Source organism: Dama dama, chromosome 18 (genome assembly GCF_033118175.1).
Source record: "Dama dama isolate Ldn47 chromosome 18, ASM3311817v1, whole genome shotgun sequence".
Classification (NCBI taxonomy): Eukaryota; Metazoa; Chordata; class Mammalia; order Artiodactyla; family Cervidae; genus Dama; species Dama dama.
The window spans coordinates 8,156,076-8,168,633 of record NC_083698.1 but is presented as its reverse complement, the minus strand read 5'-3'; the positions used below and the strand labels follow the sequence as shown (position 1 = coordinate 8,168,633).

Here is a 12,558-nt window from a genome sequence, read left to right as displayed (position 1 = left end):
CTTTGCAACCCCATGGACTATAGCCCACCAGGCTCCTCTGTCCATGGGATTTTCCAGGCAAGAATACTTGAGTGGGTGGCCATTCCCTTCTCTAGGGGATCTTCCCAATTTAGGGATCAGACACCCAGGTCTCCTGCATTGTAGGTGGATGTTTTACTGTCTGAGCCACCATGGAGTTTTCCCCCGAAACATCCTCCCAAAGTGTATATAGCTGATGCCCAGGGGCTGACCTAGGAGTGGCTGTTTGCCAAGGATATGGACAGGCTATGGATGTGGGGGACTGGGGTGTTCACACGCATGCATGCTACATGCCGCCATGTTTTGGTAAACTTAGAGGAGTCGAAGAATTCTAAGTGCAAACCTGGCTTTCTAGGTCATTATGAAGATGTATTTGTCAAGGTAAGAGAATAGGACTTACTTAATATTTTGTCAGTTGCATTTGGAGTTTGAAATATTTAGTTATATGGTAAGTGGGCTTCCATTTTGACTCTGCTCTGGGTCCTGCAAGTGTCAGGGTTGGTCCTGGCCTACCCCATCACCAGGGCCCATTTTAAACCAAGGAAAGCAAACCACAGCCTCTGGGACAAATCCCTGCCCACTGCATGTTATTATACAGGCTGTGAGTAGCCAATGGGCTTTACTTTTAAAATAGCTTTTAAAAATCAAAAGCAAAATATTTTGTGACATATATATATGAAAATTACATGAAATTCAAACTTCAGTGCCCCATAAATTGTTTTATGGGAACACAGCCATGCTCACTCATTTATGTATCGGGCATGGCTGCTTTCACTCTAACAGAATAGTGAGTCAACAGTATAGTGAGCCGACAGAGACTGTGCAGCTCAGAAAGTGGAATACATTTACTGTCTGTCTGGCTCTTAGAGAAAGTCTGTCTGCTCGCTTCCTGGAAGAGCAGATAGGAGGAAGGGAAGAGTCTTGCAGTTCTCACGTGGGGTGCATGACAGAAATACCTGTTGAGCACCCAAACAGACCAGTGCCAGGGACCCACCCTCCATATTTCTACAATGAATGGGTCTGGGGTATGGGTGCTTTCCAAACCTTCCCACGATTCTACTGAGAGCAGAGCTGCGAGCCACTGGGCCGAGGGGACTGGTTACCTAAGGGTCTGAATTTCCCAAATGTTCGGCAGAATAAGAACTTGTTCTTGCTTGCCCCAAGGCTTTGCAAGCTACCCAGTTACTCCATCTGGCCGGAGATGGAGGGAGAGAAGAGTCATTGTTTCACACAGTAGTAGGATGTATAAGCTAAGCTGTGTGTGAGCAAGCTAAGTGGCTTCACTTGTGTCTGACTCCTTGCAACCCTATGGATGGTAGCCTGCCAGGCTTCACAGTCAGTTCTCCAGGCAAGAATACTGGAGTGGGTTGTCAGATCCTCCTCCAGGGGATCTTACCCACCGAGGGATGGAACTCATGTTTCTTACATCTCCTGCATTGGCAGGCAGGTTCTTTACCACTAGTGCCACCTGGGAAGCCCTCAAACTAAGCTGCATTTGAACCTCAATCCTTGAACAGCTGCTTCAAACACATGTCCCCGGATGTCCCCAGCATCGCCTGCATCACTCGGGCAGGCATACCTTGACCTGCTACAGTAGGTACCCCCGCCGGGTCCCTTCTCAGGATTCACTCCAACAGGGAAGCCTTACCCCATCTTTGCCGCGTGCCCGCTGTAATTACTGGTGGTCTCGCAGGGAAGGAGAAAAGAGACAACTCTATCAGAATCCCATTCTCCACCGGCACACTCAGCACCGTCAGCGGAGGCTGGCTCGGGGGCTGCAGGCCTGCTCCGCGCTATTATTGAGCCTGGCTTCGGCTCAGCATGACTCAACGCAGACAATATAGCACGCGGAGAGCGCCGGGGATGAGCAGTAAATAGGAATCCTGGGATTTTTTTTTTTTTTTTTAATCTTGTCAGTTTTCTCCTGATTTGTGTCCTTTATCCCAGCCCCCTCTGCTATATAAGCTCCTCAGAGCTAATGTCCATAACGCCACCACCCACTGGTAGCAGCAGGCTACCGGACCACGGCGGGGCCTCGTGGCGGAGCTTTCACAATGCCCGCCATTCTTCAGCGACCAGGACGCGTTAACCTAAGTGGCACCGGCTTGCTCCAACACCTTTCCCTCTGGTTTCTCTTTCCTCTGGGGACCGACAGCAAGTGGCGGAGGGCCGCCCCCCCGACTCGCATGGCTTGCCTCCAGGAGCCTACATCACATGCTCCCACCTGGCCGAGCTGGGACCGCCCCCCGGCCCGCACCTGCTGGAAAAGCACGGGAGACACTGGGCAAGTATGGAGCTGAAAGATGATCGTCTCCTCGACCGCTTCCAAAGTTATAAGTATTTCTCAAAGCTATTATTTTGACCTCCTGTAGATCCCAGCTCTCCACCTGCTTGTGGGATGACGTCACCCCGGGTACGCAGCGCAGCCCCGCCCCGCCCGGCCCCACCCCGCCCCCAGGCTACTGGGAATGACGTCAGCGACGGGCATCTATCAGCTCTCCTGTCAGTCACCAACGTGGGCTGATGCTGGTTTGGTTCTCTTGAAACTGCCGCAAGGAACATGTTATTGTTCCAACCCTTGTACAGTTCTAATCAGTTTCCAAGGTCACTCGTGGCTCCCATTTAACTAAGAAATGTGCCTATTATCTCCACCTTGGCTCCCATGAAGTCTGCCTCTACGCCAGGGGTCCCCAACCCTCTCTGCAAACAAGCCCGTGACCTGTTAGGAACCCCACCACAGCGGGTGAGTGGTGGGTGAGCTGATCAAAGCTTCATCTGCCCCTCCCCATCGCTCCCCATCACTGGCATTACCACCCGAACCACCCTGTTTCCCTCCCCCGCCCCCAACCCCACCGCCCCGGCCATGGAAAAAAGTTGTCAACCATGAGACCAGTCCTTGGTGCCCAAAAGGCTGGGTACTGCAGCTCTACACAGTCCCCGACTCAGAAACCACTGGGGAGGCTGGAGCTGTGTGGAAACGTACGTGCCTTTGACATAGATGACTAGATGCTTCAGGGAAACAGCAGGGGCAGTTGAGGCTGGAGATGTAGCGCTCTCATGGGCTCTTGCAGCATGCAATTCACATCAACTGGGAACACTTAAATTTGGTTCTGTGACAGCGTCAGCTTGTGGGGGCTTATAAACCGTAACATCGGAAAAGGAGCAAGGGAAGGGACCCCCGAAGTACCTGTTGCTGGTGGGTGAGGGTCTGCTCGGGGGAGAAAGCCAGGGGTCCAGCTCCTCTTAACATGAGATATGAATTTTGATATTTTCTCTTCAAGGAGAAACATTTAAAAATCGCCCAACTGCATATCTAGAAGTTGATGACTCTATCTGGTGTGAACTTTATTATCAATTCATGGGGATTTGTTTGGGGTTATGAAGATCCAACAAGAAAGAAGAGGTGGTGATAGAAATGAGACCAGCCTCCCCAGGTGGCACGGTCCATCCCAGTGCAGCGCCCAGCAGTGCTGGGTCAGGTGCGGGCGCCCGCTCGGCAGGGTTCAGAGACATGTGCTCAGCTCCAAAAACAGTAATGCCTCCGACAGAATGTCAGCACGTTCAGGCTTTGATTCATATTCAGTGGAGGGTAACCTATTCACCTTTCTCCTTTGCCTTTGTCAGTCCTAAAGGAAATCAACCCTGAATATTCATTGGAAGGACGGATGTTGAAGCTGAAGCCCCAATACTTTGGCCACCTGATGCGAACAGCCAACTTGTTGGAAAAGACCTTGATGCTAGGAAAGACTGAGGGCAGGAGGAGAAGGGATCAACCAAGGGTGAGATGGCGTCACCAGGTCAGTGGACATGAGTTTGAGCAAACCAAGGAAAGGGAGAGTTTAACAGACACCTGGAACACCCCAGCTAACTCACCCCTCTGCACATCCAAAAGCACTGTGTACTTGGTCTCTTATTTGCACTATTTTTTTTTTTTTTTTCTTTTTTCCCCCCTCATTTTTTTTTTTTTTTTTTGGCCACATTGTGTGGCTTGTGGGATCTTAGGTCACCAGTGAGGGATTGAACCTGGGCCCCCTGAACTGGAAGCTGGGAGCCTTAACCACTGACTGTCAGGGATGTCCCTACACTCTTTAAGCATGGTTGTGTCTAAGAGTTTTTAAGAAATTTCTTTGATGGAATATAAGGTGTTATTTGATACTCACCAAGAAGATGTACCAAGAAAATGTACAGAGATTCTGCTATACTTTATTCCATATCATGTTACAAGAAAACAACAGTGACAGTTGACAAACCATTACGTCTTTCATAATACAGACAAATTACAACTGGTAACAAATATGCAACATGTATTATTCCATTCTCCTTTACTATGTGTCATTTTGAAGGATAATAGTTTTCTGAATGATGCTAGCTCATTTCTTAGGTACCAACTGCCTGTTAGAAAGTACACATTTCAGTGTATCATATAAAAAAAAAAAAAAAGATAAAAAGAAAAATTTAAAAAATCCACTCCCAACTAGAGAATTTAGTTTTCATATGTGCCTCTAAAATATGCTGCTATAGGAAGGGAATGAGGAAATTGCTTATTTGATTTGATTTTGTTTGGTTTGGTTTTTGGTGTCTGAGAAAACTGCAAGGCAGTAGCATATATGGTTTCCTCTGCCTACAAGCTGGTAAGGGAGATGGAAGTTCTATGCAATTATGCAGCATATTCCTATGTATAAGGGGCAGGCAATAATCTACCCCAGTATGTACAGCCTAAACATCCTCTTATATAACAAAGATTACAAAACCAGTAACATTCACAGGTGATTATCTTGTGTAGACTCATTACTAAGGTATTGATTACACTGGCTATCACGTACACACTGAGGGAAGGACACCCAGAGACCGTGCTTCCTCTTCAAGCTTGGAGGGTCCTCTGGGGCCTCTTCTTGTCACTCTTGGGAGGTAGAAATAGCTTCTCACCCTTGTGTCACTGGATGGACAGCCATTCCCGCCTGATACCCCTGTTTATTTTTATTTTCTGAGTACTGCAAACATTTTTTTTTTTTTTTCATGTCCTGTGCATCTTGTATTTTTTAGTCAACCAAACTCTTCCTTCAAGACAATGGAAACGAAGCCCCAGGTTTCCTTTCGGAGCACCGTGTAGTCATGTCATGCGGATGTAGCTACCATGCTAACATGTTCTAACTATTCCAGCTGTTTGAACTGTTTGAACCTTCATATAAAAATATCTCACAAAACATTCCAGTGCTTTCTCAAAAGAATAATAAATCTGCTCATGAACACAGTCTGGAGTGATTTTCATGGCTGTCCTCAGTGAGAGGAGGGGAAAAAAAGGAAAAGTTAGTTGCAAGTGGGAGAGAAAAGAGAAGGAAACTTTGGATGTCCTGTACCAACGGCAAGCAAGGGGAACCAGAAATCTCCTAAGTGAGACCCTTCTGAAACACGTCACTGTAATAAAACATATTCCTTCTACTGAGAAGTATCACATTTCATTTTGCAAGAGAAACTGCCAGTAATAGGGTCATAGATCTGTGAATAAATTCACATTTCTAACTGAAGTCTTTAAACATTAAATATCTTCAAATTTTCAAGTTAGAAAGCTTATTATGTAGCAAGACTTCATCATCGGTTGCCCTTCGTTTAAACTTCATTAAGTACAAAAGCTGTGCCTCTCCCCTAAAATGAATAATTCAGACAAATCACAGGAAAGGCTTGTTTTCTGACTGCAGGTCAAGTTTTCTTTCCATACTTACTTTAAGAAATCCTAATGTAAATACACGTGAAGTAAAAATCCCTCTGCAGACTTCCAAAGAGTTGGAATGTGTGAAAGAAGAATGGGAAGGAGTTCTAGGTGGCAAACAGTAAACACTCTGGCCCTGGATAACTTTTCCTCTCTTTAAAATCAACCAGTAAATGGCTTAGCACTTGGAAGCTTACAATGAATGCTACTTTGGGGACAAGATCGATTGTGACCTTAACATCTATACTCACATCCCATTCCAGGGAAAGTACCGTTTTCATGTTAAGAAATTCTGGGTCTGATTTCCTAAGTGTACTGGGTTTGACCACAGAAAAGCTTTTCCTTCACCTGACGCTCAGGGAAAAGTCTTTGTCAAGCTGGCTGGTAATTCCTATTCTTGATCCTAGAAAGTGCAACTCTCCTCTCTAACAGGAAACGTAAAACGAGGTACACGCCAGGATTTCCATGGGAACTGGTGTCCTGAGGAGCTAGGTTTCATGATCTAGGTGAAGCTTCCCAACTTCCCCATTAGCCTCCGTGTTATTTGGCATCTGCAGCGAGGGCTGCCCCACCAGGAACAGACCTGTGCCAGGCAGCTCTCCCCCGCATCAAAGTCCGCATGCGCAATCCACATCTCGCTCCATGTCACATATTTGCCTTCATTCTCCAAGGTCTCTCAACTTCTTAAACAAGGGAAGCTGGGCCTTTCTTTTTTCCCCCCTTTTCCATCTTTAAAGCAAGACTCCAGCCTTGTTTCTAACACCGGCATCCGTACAGTTATTCCCGGAGACTGTTTACAGTTAGGGTACCCAATGATGCCTTCCAATCAGCTTGGAATGTTTAAAAAAAAAATGTGGTTCAAAGGTGCTTTGGTGTAAATGAGCAAATTTCACACTCTGGATAACTTGGTAATCTGCTTTTTCAATGTTGACTAGTAAAGACAGTACTTGGGGCTCATCCAGAAGATATAATTCTTTTGCACCCACGATTCAAACGTTCTGTTCTTCACTTTTCACCATTTAGAAAATACAAAGCATAAGAAAGTGGATGGAAAAAATAAGATGTTGACAAGACCCAGAAAACACGTAAAAAGTTACCTCCATTTCCAGAGGTTCAAAAGGAAGCGATTTATCCCTGTCTTTGTTCTTAATGTTTCATATTTGTTTCTTCACTTCCAGCCTGCTCAGAGAACAGTCATGCTATGTGGCTTGAAAATGCTAAGCAGATTCCGATATCCTATATAAATGTGCAGTTGTTTCCGAGAAAAAAAAAAAAAAAAAGCACATTTGCAAACCTTCTCAAAAGGGAAGAGACAAGTGGGGCTCCACCGCCAGAGACCAAGTTGTCAAGTCAGTCAGAGAACATGGGTTTGCTTCAGCTACAATTTTCCTTCCTGGTGGCTGCAAAATGTGCACTGCTCTCAAAGAAAACACACATTGTTTTATGCCACTATGTGGCTTTCAAGTACAGACATTACTGAAGAAGTGTGAACACCAAGTGTGTTGTCTTAATGTATTTAAGACATGGCTGGTGAAAGCATAAAAACCTTTACAGAGACGCTGCGGTGCAGAGGGAAATCAAACAAAATCAAACACAAAAGACTGAAAAGAATACATGCCATGTATCAGTAAGCAAAACTTAATCTTCACATAGTTCTTGGAAATCACAAGGTATCCAAATGCGTGCAAGGTTTTAAATAAATTGCAGAGAAAACGGGGTCTTGCCAGCTTCAATTTTCTTCTAAGTGAAATCCACCCCAGGGAGTGAAAGGAAACTGATCCATGATTCCCTTCATATTATTGGCCACTTCATTAATTTTTTTTTTCCTCCCCAGAACGATGACAACTTAATCCTGAAAGGAGGAAAAGAGAAAACTGTTATATGTTAAAAAACAAAACAAACAAATCTTATATCATTCTTTTCCAAAATTACACAAGACATCGAAAGTGGTCAGGCCAAAGCAAACCTGTCCATTTTTTTTTCCCCCACGGCTACCTCGAGCATTCTCTTTAGCCAAGACAGTGCTTATAATACGATAAACAAATGTTCTGACTGTATTTTCTTCCATTAAAATAATTCACCTCCATGAATTTAAATGGTCTAACCTCCTCTTGGATTATTTAGAGAAAAAGAAATTCAGCAAATCTCCTTCCCCAAGTCATTAGCACTAATACTGGTCTTAATTAAGTGCCTGTGGCATCATACAGATCATTAAAAGGACAGATCATATTCATTTTTTGGACACGAAATAGAAAAACGGATCACATTCTTTTTTTTAAAAATCCAGTTGCACATAAGTCTACGGTTCCGACTATCAGACCTAGTTTCAGCAGAATGAAAATTGGCCAGCATGACCTGAATTGCCAGGCTCTTCTCACCATCCTGCATACAACTGTGGGTTTCCAGTGATGCCTGCTTAAAGTCGGTAACTGCTTCCGAATGGAATGTGAACCATCCAAGAAAGCAGGAATGTTCACTCTGCTTCTCTCTCTGTTTCTTTTTGGCCCTTCAGCATTTTCATTGAGTTTCTAGGATAGGAAAAGAATGTCTTGCTAGAAAGGGTGAAAAGAAATGCTGCCAAGGTCAAGGCACACAGCCGAGAGATTCGATCCATCAGCTCCATGGAGGCCCAGGACCAACTCATTATCTCAGTAGAGAAGCTGGAGGTCACCTGGCCCCTTCCACAGTGCCACATGGTCATCCTCCTGGGCAGACAGGACCCCATGGCCCCCGTCGAGACCTCAGAGCGCAGTTGCCCTACCGCTGGCCTTGGAGGCTGTGCTGCCAAGCATGTCATCCTGAGTGGCACGACCTTGACCAGGGAAGCAGAAAGCTCCCATCTGACAGCGAGGAACCATTAGAATAGCATCCTTTCCGCCCTCTACTCATCCCCCTTCCCCCACGTACTATAAGGATTTTTAAAAGGTTAACTTCCCACCTTGTTTTAAAAATTGACATGAAATTCATATAACACAAAATTAACCATCTTCAAAGTATACAGTCCCTGAGTTGGGAAGATCTCTTGGAGAAGGCCATGGCAACCCACTTCAGTATTCTTGCCTGGAAAATCCCATGGACAGAGGAGCCTGGAGGGCTACAGTCCATGGGGTTGCAGAGTCGGACACGACTGAGCGACTGAGCGTGCATGCAAAGCATATAAATGGCATTAGTGCATTCACATGGAGAAGGCAATGGCACCCCACTCCAGTACTCTTGCCTGGAAAATCCCATGGACAGAGGAGCCTGGTAGGCTGCAGTCCATGGGGTCTCGAAGAGTCGGACACGATGGAGTGACTTCACTTTCACTTTTCACTTTCATGCATTGGAGAAGGAAATGGCAACCCACTCCTGTGTTCTTGCCTGGAGAATCCCAGGGACGGGGGAGCCTGGTGGGCTGCGGTCTATGGGGTCGCACAGAGTCGGACATGACTGAAGCGATTTAGCAGCAGCAGCAGCACTGCATTCACAGCGTTGTGCAACCATCACCTCTGTTTAATTCCAAAACATTCTGTCACCCCCAAGGGATATCTTACATTCTTTACTTATATTTCTTGTATCCTTTACTCGCATTCTTCCCTTGCCCCAGCCTCTGGCAGCAATGAATCTACTTTCTGCCTCTACGTATTTACCTATTCTGGAAATTTCATGTAAATGGAATCATACAATATGTGGTGTCTGGTTTCTTTCACATAACATAATGTTTCTAAAGTTCACCCATGTTGTAGCTTGTGCCGGTACTTCATTCTTTTTCATGGCCGAATAATATTCCATTATATGAATATAAGACATTATGTTTGTCGATTCATGAATTGATGTATATTTGGGTTACTTTCACCTTTTGGCTATCGTGCATAGTGCTGCTATGAACATGCATGTACAAATATTTGTTCGACTACCTGTTTTCAGTTCTTTTGGGTAACAATTAGAAGTGGAATTGCTGGGCCATACAGTAATTCTGTTTAGCTCTTTGAGGAACTGGCAAATCATTTTTCACAGTGGCTGCAACATTTTATAATCCAACCAGAAATATACAAAGGTTCTAATTTTTCCACACCCTTGCTAACATTTGGTATTTTCTGTTTTTTTTGTGTGTGTTTGCTTTTTCTTAATTATAGACAAACTAGTGGATGTGAACTGGTATCTCATTGTGATTTTGATTTGCATTCCCCTTATGATTGGTGATGTTTAACACCTTTTCATGTGCTTGTTGACCATCTTTATATTTCACTTGAAGAAATATCTATTCAAGTCCTTCACCCATTTTTAAATTGGGTTGTTTGTTGTTGAGTTATAGGACTTTTAAAAAATATATATTTTGGATAGTAATCTCTTGATTTGCAAATATATACTCCCATTCTGTGGGATGCCTTTTCATTGTATTGATAGTGTCCTTTGATGTACAAACACTTTAATTTTGATGATGTCCACCTTATCCATTTATTTTTTCTTTTGCTGCTTGTGGTTTTTTTCAGTGTGTTAGTGATTCAGTTGTGTCAAACTCTTTGTGACCGCATGGATGGTAGCCTGCCAGGCTCTTCTATTCATGGACTTCTATCCAGGCAAGAACACTAGAGTGGGTTGCCATTCCCTTCTCCAGGGGATCCTCTTGACCCAAGGATTGAAGGAGACCCAGGTCTCCTGCACTGCAGGCAGATTCTTTACCATCTGAGCCACCTGGGAAGTCCACGTCATATCTGAAAATCCATTGTCAAATCTAAGGTTATGAAGATTCTCCCCTATTGTTTTCTTCTAAGAGATGCCAGTTCTTCCAGGAGCTGCCCACCCTGGCCAAACAGGAGTCGGGGTTTGTCCTGACATCTGCTTGCCAAGACAGGGTTCCGACGGCCACACCCAGGGGGGGAAGCAGTCATTGCCTGGCTCTCCTCCACTCCACCACTTTGATTGGCAGGACGCAGACCTGGCCCCCAAGCTGGCCTTCCGAACTAGAGGCTTCAGGCAGTGCTCCTGAGGTGTGGGGGCATTTGCTGGGGGGGGGGGGGGAGCGCCTAGGGTAGCAGGTGGCATCACTGTGTTCCTGAGTAGGCTTGGTTTCGCTGGCCACCATGTCCCTAGAGCATAGCCCAGATCCAGCTCAGGCCCTCAGTGAACACCTGTGGTTTGACCAGGAAGGAGAGAGACAGCCTTGGAGAACCGGGGTGGAGTATGTTCTCAGACGTTAACCACCCGCCCCCCTCGCCGGCATGGTGACGGAGGGCAAGTACTGTGCCTCTGCTGTTTCTGAAAGACCGAAGAGCTGGGAACAGAGCGGGCCATCTCCAGGTACACTGCAGGCTGAGAACGCGGGTCCAGTGAACAGCTGCCTATAGGCTGGACAGTTTTTTGTTTTTTTTTTTTTTAACTCCATGACATTCTATTTGAAAGAAAGAAATGATTTGATTTTCAGTATATTTGACTTCGGGCTTCCCAGGTGGTTGGAATGGTAAAGAATCCACCTACCAATGCAGGATATGTAAGAGATGTGAGTTCGATCCCTGGGTCAGGAAAATCCACTGGAGGAGGGCATGGTAACCCACTCCAGTATTCTTGCCTGGGAAATCCCAGGGACAGAGGAGCCTGGTGGACTACAATCCAAGGGGTTTCTAAAGATTCGGACATGACTGAAGCGACCTAGTATGCATGCATATTTAATTTCATGTAACCATAAACTGTCACCGTTGTCCACAGCATGTAACTGTCCTATTGGACTGGTTTAAGACACACATTGATTGTGTGTCCTTGCCTTTGCCCTGATTCTTTGGCAGGAACCTCTAGGAGAATCCTATGGACCTAACCCAGGGCATAAGCAGAGTTGGGGAATAAAGGATAAACATATAATCATAATTGGATAGCAAGTGGTGAAAACAGTGATGATGAAAAGTCTATTACTTAGGTTGAGGCTCAGACATTCAATGGAAGGAACCAATAATATGAAAAGAAGGGAGGTGCCCATGAGAGCTAGACTTTGTGAGAAGCTGAGCCCAAACTGTGCCTGCTTTGCTGCCTGATGCTGGTCACCGGCAGCGTGGGATGGCCATTCTTCATCCTTGGGCAGCAGCAGCATCCATTTCAGTTTTCAAGGACTGCAGGTAAGGTAGACAAATTCCTTAAAGTCTAAATGTAATCATGCATTTGACAGGTGGGGATAGAGACGAAGGAGAGGTAGCACACCACATTCATAGGGAAGCAAGGTATAAAAGCAAAATCCTGCCCTTACATTTACGCGAGAGATTATTAAAATGCATTGCACACACAACAAAAATGAAACTGAATATCAACTATAGGCTCAGCTATATGCACATCAACTCCGAGGTCTAGATACCACAAGATTAACGGATGCCATTGGTATCCTGCTTTCTGTTTTCACAACGTTCTTTCTCTAGAAATGAATGTTTTAAAGCGGAAATTGCATCTTATTGATAAAACCCTTATTCAGAAATATCTACATAGAACTTCTTGGCTATAAATATTAATTAATTGGATCACTGGTACCCATAATGCAACTTCGCTCTGACCCATGTGCCCTATGAACTAGATATTTTTTGGATTCAATTTTCTTAAAACCAACTGTCAGTGTCATGTGATGGAAGAGATGAAAAATGAAAATGAGCAGCCCCGCTGTGCAGGTGGGTGACCTGTGGGAGAGAGTCTGCCTGGTAGGGTTTTTACACGAACCATCAGACACAGACCAATTGATTAGATCATCTCATACCCGCCACCAACTAGGCTCAAGAGACTAATTAGAGAGAGTACAGCCTGCGCGGGCACCCCATTGACACCTAATTTGCTCAGCCAAAGCCTTCGGGGAAAACGTATTATCTCTGCAGCCGCGCTTC

At 45.2% G+C, this 12,558-nt stretch overlaps 1 protein-coding gene across 4 annotated transcripts in view; it reads right to left on the bottom strand.

Annotated features, from left to right (window-relative positions):
* Positions 1–4,201: 4,201 nt before the first annotated feature.
* Positions 4,202–12,558, bottom strand: part of CDK14 (cyclin dependent kinase 14) — a 738,271-nt gene continuing 729,914 nt past the window's right edge. For all 4 annotated transcript variants that reach the window (XM_061164852.1, XM_061164850.1, XM_061164851.1 and 1 more), the window contains one exon: positions 4,202–7,577. The gene's annotated coding sequence lies outside the window, so the exon portion shown is untranslated. The remainder of the gene's footprint in view (positions 7,578–12,558) is intronic.